Genomic DNA, 14,558 nt, shown 5'->3' on the forward strand with positions numbered 1-14,558 from the left:
GGTCTCCTGTAAAAATTGCCCCAGCTTCTCGGCACAGTGTGGAAAAGGACTCTGGGGTCTGTCTCACTGACGTCATGTCTCTCTATTGACAGCTCTTTGTTTTGGGGGGATTGGTTATTGGCTCCCCTTTTCTTGCCTTTGCTTGTTGTCACCACTCAGCCTGTAGGAAGTCCTCCAAAGGGCTTTCATGGGAAGTGTTGCCGTCCTGCTCCCGAGCGGAGCTGGGACCCCAGCATGAGCAGCTGTAAGGGCAGATGCGGGTTTATACGGCTTATACTTTTTAGTCTCCTCTTTAAGATGAAAATGCAAAATTTAAAATATAGTATCAGGTACACGAAATGACTACTTATTTAGAAAGGGCCTAGGTTAGTAAGGAGCCTGAAGCTTTCAGCTTTATGAAATGCAAGTTAAGTGGAAACTCTGGAGGAGGGTATGACACAGATGGGGCGGCTTTGGGGCCAGCCGATCCATGATCGGGACGGGATCTTAAAGGTTCTTGTGCCTAAGCTTAAAAGCCTCCATTGATAATATTGACACAAGTAATGCCTGGATTTGCTTTTCCACCTATAAGGGAAGGAAAAACACAGAACCAGTTGTGTTGCTCAACCTGCCTGCTCCTGTAAGTGTTCCCTGCGGACAAGTCGGGGCGCCCTCCGGGCCTTGTGCATGTCTACAAGAGTTATTTCAAGGGTTAGGGGCTCATCTGCGGTATGTCCACCCACGGTTTACGTGGCCAGTCACTCCGTGATAAGCTCGTGGGTTTATTTCAATTGGTTGCTTTTACAAACAGGGTGGCAGTGATGGTCTTTTTGTGAATATTTTCTTTACTTGTGGACATATGTTTCCCCATAATGTTTCCGTGGGGTAGGCGACTGGAAACGGTGTGCTGGGTGAAGAGGTGTGGGATTGAACGTGTTGGTAGATTCAGTGAATCCCTTTCCAGGAAGATGACCCCAATTTACACCCGTCTGATGGCATAATAGTACTTCTTTTTCTGTAGCCTTCTCAGTGTCTGTTTTTGTCAACACGATGGGTGATAAATGATATTATTGGGATTTTTTGGGGATATTGTTTTTTTTAAAAAAATATTTAATGTATTTATTCATGAGAGACACAGAGAGAGAGGCAGAGACATAGAGAGAAGGAGAAGCAGGCTCCGCCCAGGGAGCCCGATGCGGGACTCGATCCCAGGACCCTGGGGTCATGCCTTGAGCCGAAGGCAGACACCCAACCGCTGAGCTACCCGGGTGTCTCCTGGATACAGTTTTAATATGAATATATATGATTGTTAGTGAGTAATGTTTTTTTTTTTTCTTTGACTTGGACTAACCCCAGAATGAATGCCTTTTCCTCGAATGGAGAAAGCCAGAAAATCCCTTTGAACCGATGTTGAAAACATGTATGGATTCTGGCCATTACCACCCGGCCAGTGCCACCGGGTTCCTTGGGCTGGGTGACTGCAGTAGCGTCTTCACTGGTCTTCTGTCTCTGGTCTCGGCTACTTCAGTGATGGCCTTCAGATCATCCTGTCATAGCTCCCGTCCTTGAGACCTTCCAAAGCCCCTGCCCGCCCATCTCACTCACCAGTGCACAGAAGGTGAAGCCCTTATAATGTCCTGGAAGGTCCCCACGGCCTGGGCACCGTGTCATTCCCTGTCCTCGCTCCGTCGCTAACTCAGTTCCAGGTCCACTGCCGTCTCTGCTCTTCTTCCGGTCAGATGAGCGTCCGCGTAGGGCTTTGGCACAGGCCATCCCTCCATCTGGAAGGTTCTTCCCCCAGATATTCACACAGACAACTACCTCACCTCCTTCACATCTTTGTTTAAATGTCATTTTCTCAGGAAAGGCTACCCACATTTGAAACTGCCAACTCTTAATCTCTGTAGCTACGTTTCTAGATTTCGGTGGCACTTTCGAACATGTTATAGAATTACTTACTGTTCTGTTTATTGTTCATTACCTACCTCTTCCAGCTATAATGTCAGATTCTTGAGGAGAAGGCTCGCTCTCTCTCTCAATTTATTTTAAACAAGCAAATGAAATACCAAAAACAGTTCACCCATTTCTCCTACTCTATACCCCACACCTCTGGCAACTGCTAATCTGTTCTCTATGAGCTTCGTTATCTGTGAGCGCAGGGTTTATTTTAATTAATTTTTTTTCTAAAATTCCACGTGTAGGGGAGATCATTTATCTTTCTATGTCTGACTTGTTTCACTTATTATATTGCGCTTGAGGTCCATTCATGTGGCAAACGATGAGATTTCGTTCTTTTTTATGACCGAGTAATATCCCACTACGTGGACGTACCACAGTTTCTTTATCCATTCATCCATCACTGGACACTTGGGTTGGTTTCCCCTGTCTTGGCAATTGGAAACAATGTGGCAAAGAACAGGGGGGTGCATCTTTTCAAGTTAGTTTTTTCATTTTCTTTAGATAAATATTCAGAAATGGAATTGCTGGATCATGCGGCAGTTCTGTTTTTAATTTTTTGAGGGACCTCCATACCAGTTTCCATATAGCCCATACATTTATCTATATTCTCACCAACAGGATGTCCTTTTTGTCATATCCTTGCCAACACTTGTTACTTCTAGTCTTTTTCATAATAGTCCCTTGAATAGCTATTAGGTGATGCCTTGTTGTGGTTTTTTTTTTTCTTTTTTTAAAGATTTTATTTATTTAGTCATGAGAGATACAGAGAGAGGGGCAGAGACACAGGCAGAGGGAGAAGCAGGTTCCCTTCAGGGAGCTTGATGTGGGACTTGACCCCAGGACCCCAGGATCATGACCTGAGCCAAAGGCAGATGCTCAACCGCTGAGCCACCCAGGTGCCCACCTTATTGTGGTTTTGATTTGCATTTCCCTGACGGTGAGTGATGTAGAACATCATTCTGCGTACCTGTTGGCCACCTGTAGGTCTTCTTTGGAAAAATGTCTATTCAGAACTCCTGCCCATTTTTAATTGGATTTTTTTCTTTTCCTTTTGTTTTCCTTTTCTGTTTTCTGCTATTGAGATGCATGAGTTCTTTATTTCAGCTATTAGCCCCTTATCAGATATATGACTTGCACTTTTTTCTCCCATTTCACAGGAAAACAGTGGTAGGCAATGTTGACAAAGACCTCTAGTGAGGGAAATTCAGACTGGGCCTAAGGTTACTGGAGACTGAGGGTCACCAAAGTTCCTTGTGAGAGAAACGTTGGGTAGGACAGGACTCAGGCAGGAGCACACCCGGAGGGCCTCCTGGACAGAACGGGAGCTCTGTGAGGAGCTGCTTGGCTCTGCCTACCTGCCCAGATCCACGTTCATGAGCATGCTGTGCGTTTTAGTTCTAGGTGTTATTACTGGTTTTGTAGGTACTTCCTGTTTGAGTCACCTGTGCTGACTCCACTCCGCTAGGGAGTGTCAGGTTAAGGTGGCCAGCAGCCTATCCTCTATCCTCTGCCCCTTTCTCTTGAGGCCTGTTCCTGAGCTCTGCCTCGTGGGATGGAGTCTGCCCCTGCTCTGTGGTGGATCCCCAGCCAAGGGGTCACATCTCTTACGGTTCCTCTGGGAGGAGGCCCTCCCAGGGCAGGGTGGGCTGGTGCGCTGCCTGCTGGGCATGGAGGCTGTGCTCATTGTGGTGGGAGCTTCCACACAGCTTCACGCTCAGCTGCTGGACCAGACCTGGGGGGCACTCCCCAGGTCACCAGACCTGTCACACATGCCCTCGTTGGAAGGTGATGATGGCAGATCACCTGGATCACAAGGTACTGGGCACCCCCACTACCACCATCTTCTCCCTGCTCCCCTCAGGCCTCCAGAAGGGCTCAGGTATCAGGGCCTGTTGCTGGGCCTCTTTCTCTCCTCATTCATGTCACCCCTCACCGATAGGAGGAGGAGAGAATGAGGGGGGCTGCCTGTGGTTGAACTGTTCTAGATTCCTGGACATGCTGGCACCCGAGACAGAGGGCATATGCTGCCTGGGGGGTGGGAAAGCCAGCCAGTTCTGGAGGCTTTCCCACAAAGCACAGGGTCCTGGGATACAGCCTGTCTGCAGAGGTGACAACATGCCTCTAGTGACAACATCATTGTCAAGAGCTCACTTGATCCTCACAGCAACACCAACAAGCAGGTGCTTTATTATTACTCCATGGCACAGATGAAGAAACTGAGGCACAGAGCAATTGGAAACTTGTTCTACTCTCATGGCTAGACAGCGAGAGAGCTGGGATTCCAATGCCAGCAACCTGGCGCCAAGGCCCCTGGACACATGTACCCGCCTCACCGTTGTTCTCCAACACCTCAGACAGGAAAGAAAAAACAAGGGTGAAAGGAAGCATCATATTGACTTTTAAAAATATTAAATGAAGGAGAATTAAATGATCAAAATGGTTTCACTGATTTTGATTCCCTGAAAAATTGTAACATTTCTTTTAAGATCATAATTGATTCTCTTGGATACATTAATAGAAATGTTTACGAACACTGTAAGAAGTCTTTTTTTTTTTTTTCCTAAGTGCAATTGCTCCAGTGGTGTGAATGGAGTTCTGTTCGTGTGGCCAGATGTCATTGGTCACTGGCAAGGCACTGGGTTTTTTGCCCAGGCTTTCCCTGCAGCCTGGTGTTTATGGGACAACTGACCGACAAACTAGGTTATTCAGACCTGGGAGTTTCACAGACATTTTCTTGAGAATAAGTGAAGTGAGCCTGTTTCTGCAAGAAAAATAATCGACAATATTTGTTGCCAATTGTAAAATTGAAACTTCCCAGTGAAAATTAGAATTTTAGAAAACGTGTGAGCCTGATAGCTTCCTGATTCAGACTTTTCTGATGAGGTTAGTGGTTAAGGTAATGCTGTGATTTCTGGATGTTGTCTAATGAGATGTGTCAACATATCATTGGATCTGCGCAGCTCAGTGAATCAGTATTTTCCAAATGACCAATGCACGATGTTGCAAATTCACGAACAGGCAAAAAGCAATACTCAAACTGCATGATAGTGGGTTTTAATACAACAGTGTTTGCAAAATTAATTGATATGGTTTCAGACTCTCTATGTTGCAACTAACCTTTAAGAAAGTACCACTCGTTGAGTTTTGGTGTAGTATCAAAGAGGAATAGCCGCAATGATCTGAGAAGCCTATTACAAAGTTGTTCTCCAACTACATATTTGAGGCTGAATTTTCTTCACATCCTTCAAGTAAAACAACAAAGTGCACAGATTGAAAGCAGGAGCAGATGTGAGGATCCAGCTGTCTTCCACTAATTCAGACATTTTGGGAGCCCGGAAAAAGTATAAACGGTTGCCATTCTGTTCACTGTGATTTTTGCTTTGGAAAATACAGTTATTTTTCTTAAAATGTGAAATTCATGCCAATATGTAGTGAATGTGTATTGTGTTTTTTTGAAAGAAATTGAAAAATATTCAGAAATTTTCTCAGTTTTAATTTCTAGCGCAGTAAATATCTTCAAATACAACTCACACGAACGCCAGCTCCTTAGGGACGCTCACTAATTTTGAGGTGTATGCAGTGGTCCGAGACCAAAAAAGTCTGACATAAGGTGTTTCTTAGAAAAGTGAGCCTTAGTTGAGAACAATTAAGAGATGCCGTCAAGGCTCCTGGTTGGCGATGGCGGTGCCAGGAGCGAGGGCAGGCCTCCACGTGCCGTTACCTGTGAGCTCACACCGACTCTAACTTCTGCCTTCCGTGCAAATGGCCTGGGCCCCGTCCGGTGTGGTTCGGAGAGCACTGGGCAAGTCTCCTCTGCGGCAGGCTATTTAAAAGCCAAATGTAATGTGGGCACCAGCATTTATTTCTGAACAATGTGCGAAAAGAGAACAGCAGAATATAAAGTTCAAGAGTGAATGTGCAGTGAGTAATGTGGGTGTCATGTACCATGGCCGGGGAGAGGGAGGCGTTACCAGGAGGACTCGGGGGACCACGCCGACTCAGGGAGTGTGGGTGCTCCTGAGGCGCACAACGCGCACTGCAGGCCTATTTCCCATCGGCCTGTCCTGTCTGCTTTTGCTGCCTGCCCGTCTCACCCCGGACTGTTGGGAGATGGGGCCTCAGGCGCACAGCTTTAGTGGCTCTGCACTGTTGACCTCTAACATGCTTTAGAGGTCATGCTTTCCTCTCTGCCAGGAGGGGACTGAGTTTATGTTCTTAGATTTCTAAGTGGAAGGTTATCTTTGTATTTCTGAGCATTAAAGAACTAGAGTAAAGCACCTCCAGTGTTTTTTTTCCTGGGGGAGTCCAATCGATGAACGGATCCACTTTCTTCCTCATTCCTGACAATATTGACCTTGTCTCTGCCCTGCTCTGGATTTAGAGATGCATCAGACACAGCCTTGCATGAGAGCCCTCGGTGTCACCGGGAATGTCTGGGCAGCGGGAGATGTGCGGGGCCCAGGGAAAGCCATCTCCTCAGGCACCGGGTTGGGTAGTAGCCAATGTTCATACAGAAGGATGCTGGGAACCATTGCCCAGGTGACCCAGAGGGAGTAAGCAAGTCGCGATGATGAGGACAGGGCTGGAGGTTTGGGGAGGAAAGCTCAGACGAGTTTCCTGGAGTAGTTTGCTTGCCTCGACGAGTATTTTTATTTAGCTGAGGCTGTTGAACACACACTGCCTTGTGCCAAGTCCAGCCTCGGATGGCTGGGGTGGTCTCAGACAGGTTCTTTGAGAAGATGGGGCTCAAACTTGACCTTGAAGGTCAGGATTTTGGGTAGGTGAAGAGGAGCAGGAAAATCATGCAAGGGTTAGCAAGTGGGGCGATCAGAGGCACGGAAGCAGGAGATTCAAGGCATGTGGACCAGCTTACCCGGAGCACCCGGGTTGTGTGGGGTGCAGGTTTGGGCTGCACAATAGAAGGTCTTGAACCCCGGACTTGAGTTTGGAGCCACAGGTGGTCTTTGAGGGGTGACGGGGCCTGTGTGCGTAGGGGCTCTCAGAAGGTGACACTGATGGCAATGCTTGGAAATGACTGGAGGAGAAACTCTAGCCCTGGAACCACTGGGGTGTCTCTTCATTAGGGAAAGATGAAGAAAGAAGCGCTCTAGGGGGACCAGCTGAAGTCGTATGGCGAGGGGGTGGGAGTGGAAGCTGCTGCCAAGTTTTTAGCCCAACGCCAGCGAAATACACTTGTGTTTCCTTACATAGCCGAGCGCGCCGCTGATCTTTAAGAAGTGCTCGTCTTCTTTGGCACTTAGTTTCTGGGAAGAACAGGAGGAAGAACTCTCTCAGGCTGGGAATCAAGTTTTAGCTCACTCCGAGGCTATTCTTCTTAGGAACACACGGTTAGGATTTCAGGGAACCAAAGGACAGATAATGAGCTCACACCTGACGCTGCTGGTGGACGCCCGTGTCGTCTACTAGCCCGACGGGGTGGGCAGCCTGGGCGTGCCCCCAACCCCACTTCGGGTAGGCATGCCCTGCCGTGTGCTTCCCTGGGGCATGGCCCGGACCCTGACGACTTGCCTCTCGTGAGTAGACAGCAAACACCAGCAACAGTGATGAGATGCAACTTCCGTGACTGGAGCACCAGTCGGCTGTGACCTCTGTCCTGTTGTCCCTCTCTTCCGCTGCCTCGCTCTGAGTGGAGTGGCTGCTGCGGTGTGAGCTGCCCCGTGGGGAGGCCCACGAGGCAAGGACGTGAGGTCTCCAGCCACAGCCAGCGGAGACCTGAGGCCTGCCAGAAGCCACGAGAGTGAGCTGGGAACTCAGTGTTTCCCTAGTCTCCTCCTGAGGTGATGCACGCTCTCATCTTTTTTTTTTTTTTTTTTTTTTTTTTTTTTTTTAAGATTTATTTATTTATTTGAGAAAGAGAGCAGGAGTGAGAGAGGCAGAGGGAGAGAGAGAATCTGAAGCAGACTCCATGCTTAGCATGGAGGAGGCCAGCCCGGGGCTCCATCTCATGACCTCAAGATCACAACTTGAGCGGAAGCCAAGAGTGGGACACTTAGCCAACCGAGCCACCAGGTCCCCCAGGATGGCTGTCATCTTATCTGCAGCTCAAGAGAGGCCAGCAGCTAAGCCAGCCCCTGATTTCTGACCTACAGGAACTGCCAGATGACAAATGGATGTTGTGTCAGGCTGCTAAATGTGGGGATATTTGTTACACAGCCATAGGTAGCTCATACGCCCGAATCCCTTGGCAATGTCGGAGAGCACTGTTGGCGTCGGACCGCGTGGGTTCATGTCCTGGCTCTGCCATCTACAAGCTGCCCAACCTTAAGCCAATTACTTCTGTGTGTCTCAGTTTCTTAATCTGTAAAATGAGAGCAAGGATAACACCTGTGCCGGCGTGATTGTGAGGATTGGCCAAGGCATCTCCTATACACTGATTGCGACATTGTTGGGGCTCAGTGATCATTAGCTGCCGTTGTTGTTATTGTCTGTCCCTTGAGGGCGGGCCTGATGCGATCTCTCCTACAACTTCGGGTACACTGCTCTACCCATGCTAACCTCTCCCGCTTGCAGCTTCTGTGGCGTCTTGTCTGTACTTTACACCCTCATTTTCCATTTGAAACCCTCTGCCCTCTGACTCGTTCTCAGCTATAGAAACTCTTCCCAACTCTGAAGTGTCTCCAGAACTGTGCAGAGTGCTTGACACAGAAAAAGGGATTAGGGATTCAAGAAAGCAGGCGGATGAGGAGGGAAAGAGGCTCAGAAGTGACCTCCTTGTGGCCAAGGACATGTGGAATTATTGGTTACTGTGTGACCAGGGCCAAGCACCTGTTCAGGTGTGAAACAATCCTTTTTTGTAAAGATTTTATTTATTTGTTTTAGAGAAAGAGAGAGAGAGAGAGAGAGAGCGCCAGCATGTATGAGCAGGGGGAGGGGCAGACAAGGAGGGACAAGCAGACCCCCTGCTGAGTGACGCTTGACATGGGGCTCGAACCCATGACCCTGAGACCATAACCTGAGCAGGACGTTTCACAGACTGTGCCACCCAGGTGCCCAGAAGCGATCATTACACTGACGGGGTGAGCACATGTAGGACAGTAGCTTGGCCATACACACATACACGATGGCAAAGGGCAGCAAAGGGGGACATGATGGTCCCTGCTGGGGCGGCCCCTGTGACACAAGGGGACTTCTTGACAGTTGTCTGTTGCAGGGACGGAACACCTGGAGCCCAGTGGGAATTCTGACTCAGTGAAAGTTCACCAAACCTGGTTGAAGGGACAGGGATTTGGATGATGGGGAAGGAGGCCCGGGGAGGGGGAAGGCGGAGATCCTGACCAGCAGAGAGAAGGTACCGGCCGCTGCTCCTGGGCACACGGCCAAGCGAGGATGGACCTTGTTACCTGGGCCCTGAGCACTGTAGACGGGGAGACGACGAAGGGGGTCTGTCTATGGTCCTGCCTGCTGAGCTCTGGGCGGGCTCCACGAGGGGACCGTCTGCAGGGAGGTGGCCTCCTGAGCCCCACATGCAAGGCCCTCGTTAGCACCTGCCTTGGAGGCAGTGGGGCTTGTTCAGACACCCACAGGCAGGGGCGCCATTTGCTCATCCATGCGTGTTTTCGGAACACGCCCGGTGCACTGGGCCACCCATGGGGGCAGGGTAAACCTAGGGGCTCCCACTGTCTGGGGCAGGAGGCTGGGGGTCCTGCCTCAGGCGGTGGAAACGTCCTGGGGCTTCTGCATGGTCACCCTGGCTGGGAGTGCCCAGGTGGCAGGTGGGCCGGGCCTCCCGCAGCTCAGAGACAATGGAGACAATGCCCTGGGGAAGGCAGTGCCATTCCTGATGGGCCGCTCCCAAGGGGCAGTAACCAGCCCCCGGGGGTGGGGAGATAAACATTAATTAACCACACACATAAGTCAATGATTCCAGACTTATTAACAGCTACGAAGAAAATGGTATGGAAGGTCAGAGGCAGGTAATAGGAGACACCTCCTGGGGAGTGGGGGGCAGAGGTGCGAGAGGGAAAGAATGTCTTCCGGAGAGAGAAAGCGTGATTAGGCTGACATCAGAAGCAAGAGTGGGCATTGGGTTGGAGGGGTGGGTGCTGGGGGCAGAGGAGAGGAAGACTGCTCTGCGGGTGGGGGGGAGAAGGAAGGAGAGAGGTGAGGGGTGGAGGGTGGGAAAGGGGGGGAAAAGAGGGGGAGAGGGAGAGAGAGAAGGGGGTTGGGGGGAGATGGAGAGAGAAGGGGGTTGGGGGGAGATGGAGAGAGAAGGGTTTGGGGGGAGATGGAGAGAGAGGGGGTAGGGGAGAGAGAAGAGAATTGGGGGGATGCAGAGAGAGAGGGGTAGGGGAGAGAGAGAAGGGAATTGGGGGAGATGGAGAGAGAGGGGGTAGGAGGAGAGAGAAGAGGGTTGGGGGAGATGCAGGGAGAGAGAGGGGTTGGGGGGATGCAGGGGGGTGGGCTGAAGCTAGTGCGCATGCCGGCTCTCGAGGGGATGCGGTCCGTGTCCCCGCTGCTCCATGTCGGATGACCTGGGCCGCGCGAGGACAGGAGGGGGAGGCTGCGCGGAGTGCGGGGCGCCGGGGCAAGAGGGCAGATGCGTGGACGGCTTGGCCGATGCCGGAGGCCGGGTGCCGCAGAGACAGGACGGCGGCCTCTCAGGAAGTGGCGGCCGGGAGGCTGGGGCTCCGCGCTGGAGGAGGGGGCCCCATGGTGCTGCGGCGGCCGGGGGCGCTGGGCTGGGCGGCGGGAGAGGCGCTGCGCTCACAGAGGGGCAGGGGGGCCGCCACCCCAGCGAAGGCTCGGGCACCCGGAGGTGGGTGGCCTGGGACAGATAGAGGACGCAGCCAGGGAGATGGCGCCAGGGAGACAGGGCAAGGGGGACGGGGCCAGGGAGACGGCGACAGGGAGATGGGGACAGGGAGATGGGGACAGGGAGGCAGGGACAGGGAGCCGAGCCGGGGCGAGGGGCAGCCAGGCCCCTTGGCGGGAGGGTTGAGTAAGAGGGGGATTGAGAAACACGGCCTGGACGTGGAGAGCGGGGCCCCTGGTGACGTCGGCCAGGGCTGACGTGGTGGCCGCCCGGGTGGCCCCGCGGGCGGGAGGACAGGAAGCGGAGGCGGCCTGACAGCCCTTTGAAGAAGTGCTGGAGGGCAGCGCGGGCGGGAGCAGGGGGGCTGCGGCACCCGGGTCGGGCTGGTGGGGGGCGAGCAGGCCTTTGCAGCCCGGAGCCGCTCCCACGGGTGTCACCTCAGCCACATCCCCGGCCCTCCCAGAGACACGAGCGCCACGACCCCACGGCCCTCTTGCCCGGCGGTCCCGCGGCCGACCCCGCACGCTGAGGCCCGGCGCCTGTGTCCGCGCGGCCACACCGGGCAGCTACCCGCAGACCAACCGCAGCGTCCACACATCTCCCGACCCGTGTGCCCTCGAGCCTCCCGCTGCCCCGCCGGCCTCTCGGGGGCAGCGGGTGGGTGGGTGCTGGATGGCGGAGCACCTGGCCGTGCTGGGGGCCTCTGCATCCCCCAAGTGGGCACAAATCGGCGATTTTTTAAATCAATCTCCGACGGAGCCAGTTGTTAAACACCCAGCAGCCCGGCGCCCGGCTCGTCCCCAGGGGACCCCGGGGACGCCTCCATCTCAGGGAGACCTCTGCGCCGGGCAGCAGCGCGGGGGCCCTCGGAGCGGCCCATCTGATCCCCCCCCGGGGGTCTTCACCACCCGAGACCCCATCTCAGGCCTCTGGGTAGCGGAGCTCTGGGGGCACGGGCAGGAGGGCCACCCGCCACCCTTCTGAGCGCAGTCTGCCACTTTCCTGTCGTCCCCTCCCCCGAGCGTGGGCCCAGAGGGGGTCGTAAGAGACCCTCCACCTGCCTGGCCTGGCCCCGTAGGATGTTGCTCTGTTCACTCCATTTTATAGATAAGTAAACTGAGGCGAGGGAAGGGGAGCTGCCCAGGGCCCAGGGGCACCCGGACTCGGCGGTCCCATGGCCTGGCTTCCGCGTGCTGCTGTCGCCGTGCCAGCCGCGGTTGCGTGTGTGAGAGGCTGGAGGGGGCCCGGGGTGGTCGTGGGACTCGAGCGGGGCTGCGTCGCCAGCTGCCCCCCACGAGGCCGGGCGGTCGGTGGGCTTCCCCTTTCTGCCCTGCAGCCTGCGCCGTGCCCGTGGCCAACCTGCCGCCCGCCGCGGCCGCCCCCACGTGACGGACCGGCCCATACATTTCCCCATTCAGCTGATGGTGAGTGCTGTGCTATTTTAGGCCCACATGGAAGTATTTTTTTTTTTTTTTTTTTTTGTAAGGACCATCTGCTACCGGCCCCAGCCCAGATGATACAGTTAGAACCTACCCACAGCATCCTCTCCCGCCTTCAGACAGTTCCAGGAACAAGGGTGAGTCAGTCGCCCAGCTGAACTCCTGTCTTGCTACCCCGAGCGATGGCCCGGGTGCCAGCAGAGGGGGCCGCTCCTGCCAGCGGGGCAGGTGCACCTGGCCGCCTCTCGGAGGCTCGCGGGGCCCCCGCCCGCTCCCCCGGGTGCCGCTGCCTGCAGGGAGAGCCTGAGGAGGGCCCCAGGAGGGCTCAGGTCAGCCCCTCTCGGCGGAACCCCTCCCCCCAGGCCGCCCTCGGTTCCCAAGTTCCAGTGGGGACCCTGGAGCTTCCACCACAGCTCGTCAGGAAGCCTGGCACAGGGAAGTGAGGGCCTGGTGGGGCCTGGCTCACCGCCCTGCCCTAGAGGTCCCCTGGAAGCACCCCTGGGTCTGTTTTTGGGTGCAGAGACGTTGGGCCCCGTCTCACTGGGCTGCTTGGGCCGACGGCGTCACCGCGGACCGCAGGCCCTCAGCCAGAGGCTTTGCTCATCTGCTCTGTCCCTCGCGTCCACACCTCGCGGCTCCCTGTGCTCGGAGGGTATTTAACTGCAGTCCGGTCGGTCGTGAATCCGGACGCTGCCCCTTTATAAGGCCTGCGACCCGGGGCAAGGCGTACTTCATCCCCAGAGCCTCAGTTTGCTCATCTGTGCGGTGGGGGCCAACCTGACCTAGTGCCCGGCGGGGCTGTGGGCATTCGGTGGGGCAGGGTGGGGCAGGACGTGGCACGGTGCCTGGCTGTGATGCGCACTGTCACTGTGAACCTCAGAGGGTCTGTCCTTCGACCTGGCTGACGGGTATTGGAAAACACGGGTCTGTAACTTACAGATGCAGCACTTCCCGCCTTGCATTCTTGCATTTTCCGTGTGCCTGGCCCCGTCCTCCTGAGAGGTGGCTGTTCTGTCTGCAGGGACCCTGGTCCAGGAGGTGCAAGGGCATGACCTGCAGCGCACGGCCCGGGGCCTGATGACCAGAGCCACCGCCCCCGCCGGCGACAGGAGCCCCCGGACCTCCCAAGCCAGGGGCTTCCTTGGGGCCTCTTTCTCCCTCTGACCCCCAGGGAGGGGCGGCTGAGGGCCCTGCCCAGCTGGCCACGCTGTGCACGTGCTGGCCATGCGGGCGGTGGGCCCCGGGGCGCAATCGGGGGGCGCAGCCGGCGGGAGTGGCCCGCCAGCGGGCGTGGGGCTGCAGCCTGCCCGCGCCACTTCCTGTCCCAGAGTCTCTCCACCACTGCTCCGTGCCGTCCTACAGTTTATCTGTGGTCAGTGCTCTTACCCATTTCCTGCAGCTGCTACTGGTTTTTCAGTCAGCTCCGTGAGCTACAGTAACTGGGGAAGGACACGGGCTTCGTGATTCACCAGCCACGGGGTTGGCAGGGTGCAGGGGACCCGTCCCTCGGTGTGCGGAGCATGGGGACCGCCCCGCCTCTGTCCCCCGGGCCTTCCCCCAGGCCCAGCGACCCGGCCACAGAGACACAGAAAAGACCCACACATTCATTGTGAACCGAAAGCCGGTGTATGTGCGTGCGTGCACGCGCGTGTGGGGTATAAGGGATTTTTTTCTTTTTTATTTGAATGTGCCCAAGCCAAAATAAATGGTATCACGGTTTGAGAAGTCAGAGCGTTACCCTAGGCTGCGCTTCGCCCCTTTCACGGGGAGCCCCAGGTCCTCTTGAAGGTGTAACGGTGGTGAGCTCGCAGTGCCCCAGATGAGGGTAATGGAGTCACACTGAGAATTTTATTTCCTGGCATTTCTAAAAATGCAGAGGAAAATCCCCCAATGCAACAGATGACTCCTTCAAATAGAGCACTTAGAATGGGCCCATTAATTGTTCTTATGCTCTGGACCAGAGGTTCAAAGTAGTCCAAAACATCGATGAGCATTTAGTGCAGGGTCATAATTGCCTTCTCCAGGATGAGGTCAAGAATCGAGGGGATGAGGTCAAGAATTGGGGGGATCAGGTCAAGAATTGGGGGGATGAGGTCAAGAATCGCAGGGGTGAGCTCAAGAATCTGGGGGATAAGCTCAAGAATCTGGGAGATGAGCTCAAGAATCAGAAGATGAGATCAAGAATCATCGGGGGATGAGATCAAGAGTCAGGGGGATGAGGTCAAGAGTCAGGGGGATGAGGTCAAGAGTCAGGGGGGTGAGTTCAAGAATCAGGAGATGAGGTCAAGAATTGGGGGATGAGGTCAAGAATTGGGAGATGAGGTCAAGAGTTGGGGGGATGAAGTCAAGAGTTGGGGGATGAGGTCAAGAGTCGGGGGGTAAGCTCAAGAATCAGGAGATGAGGTCAA

At 54.4% G+C, this 14,558-nt stretch overlaps 1 long non-coding RNA gene across 1 annotated transcript in view; it reads left to right on the forward strand.

Annotated features, from left to right (window-relative positions):
• The window catches only part of LOC140600037 (uncharacterized), a 29,809-nt gene that overhangs the window by 13,844 nt on the left and 1,407 nt on the right, over positions 1 to 14,558 (forward strand). The window contains exon 2 of the long non-coding RNA XR_012003250.1: positions 12,198 to 12,287. This is a non-coding gene — a long non-coding RNA (uncharacterized lncRNA). The remainder of the gene's footprint in view (positions 1 to 12,197; positions 12,288 to 14,558) is intronic.

Source organism: Vulpes vulpes, chromosome 8, assembly GCF_048418805.1.
Source record: "Vulpes vulpes isolate BD-2025 chromosome 8, VulVul3, whole genome shotgun sequence".
Lineage (NCBI taxonomy): Eukaryota > Metazoa > Chordata > Mammalia > Carnivora > Canidae > Vulpes > Vulpes vulpes.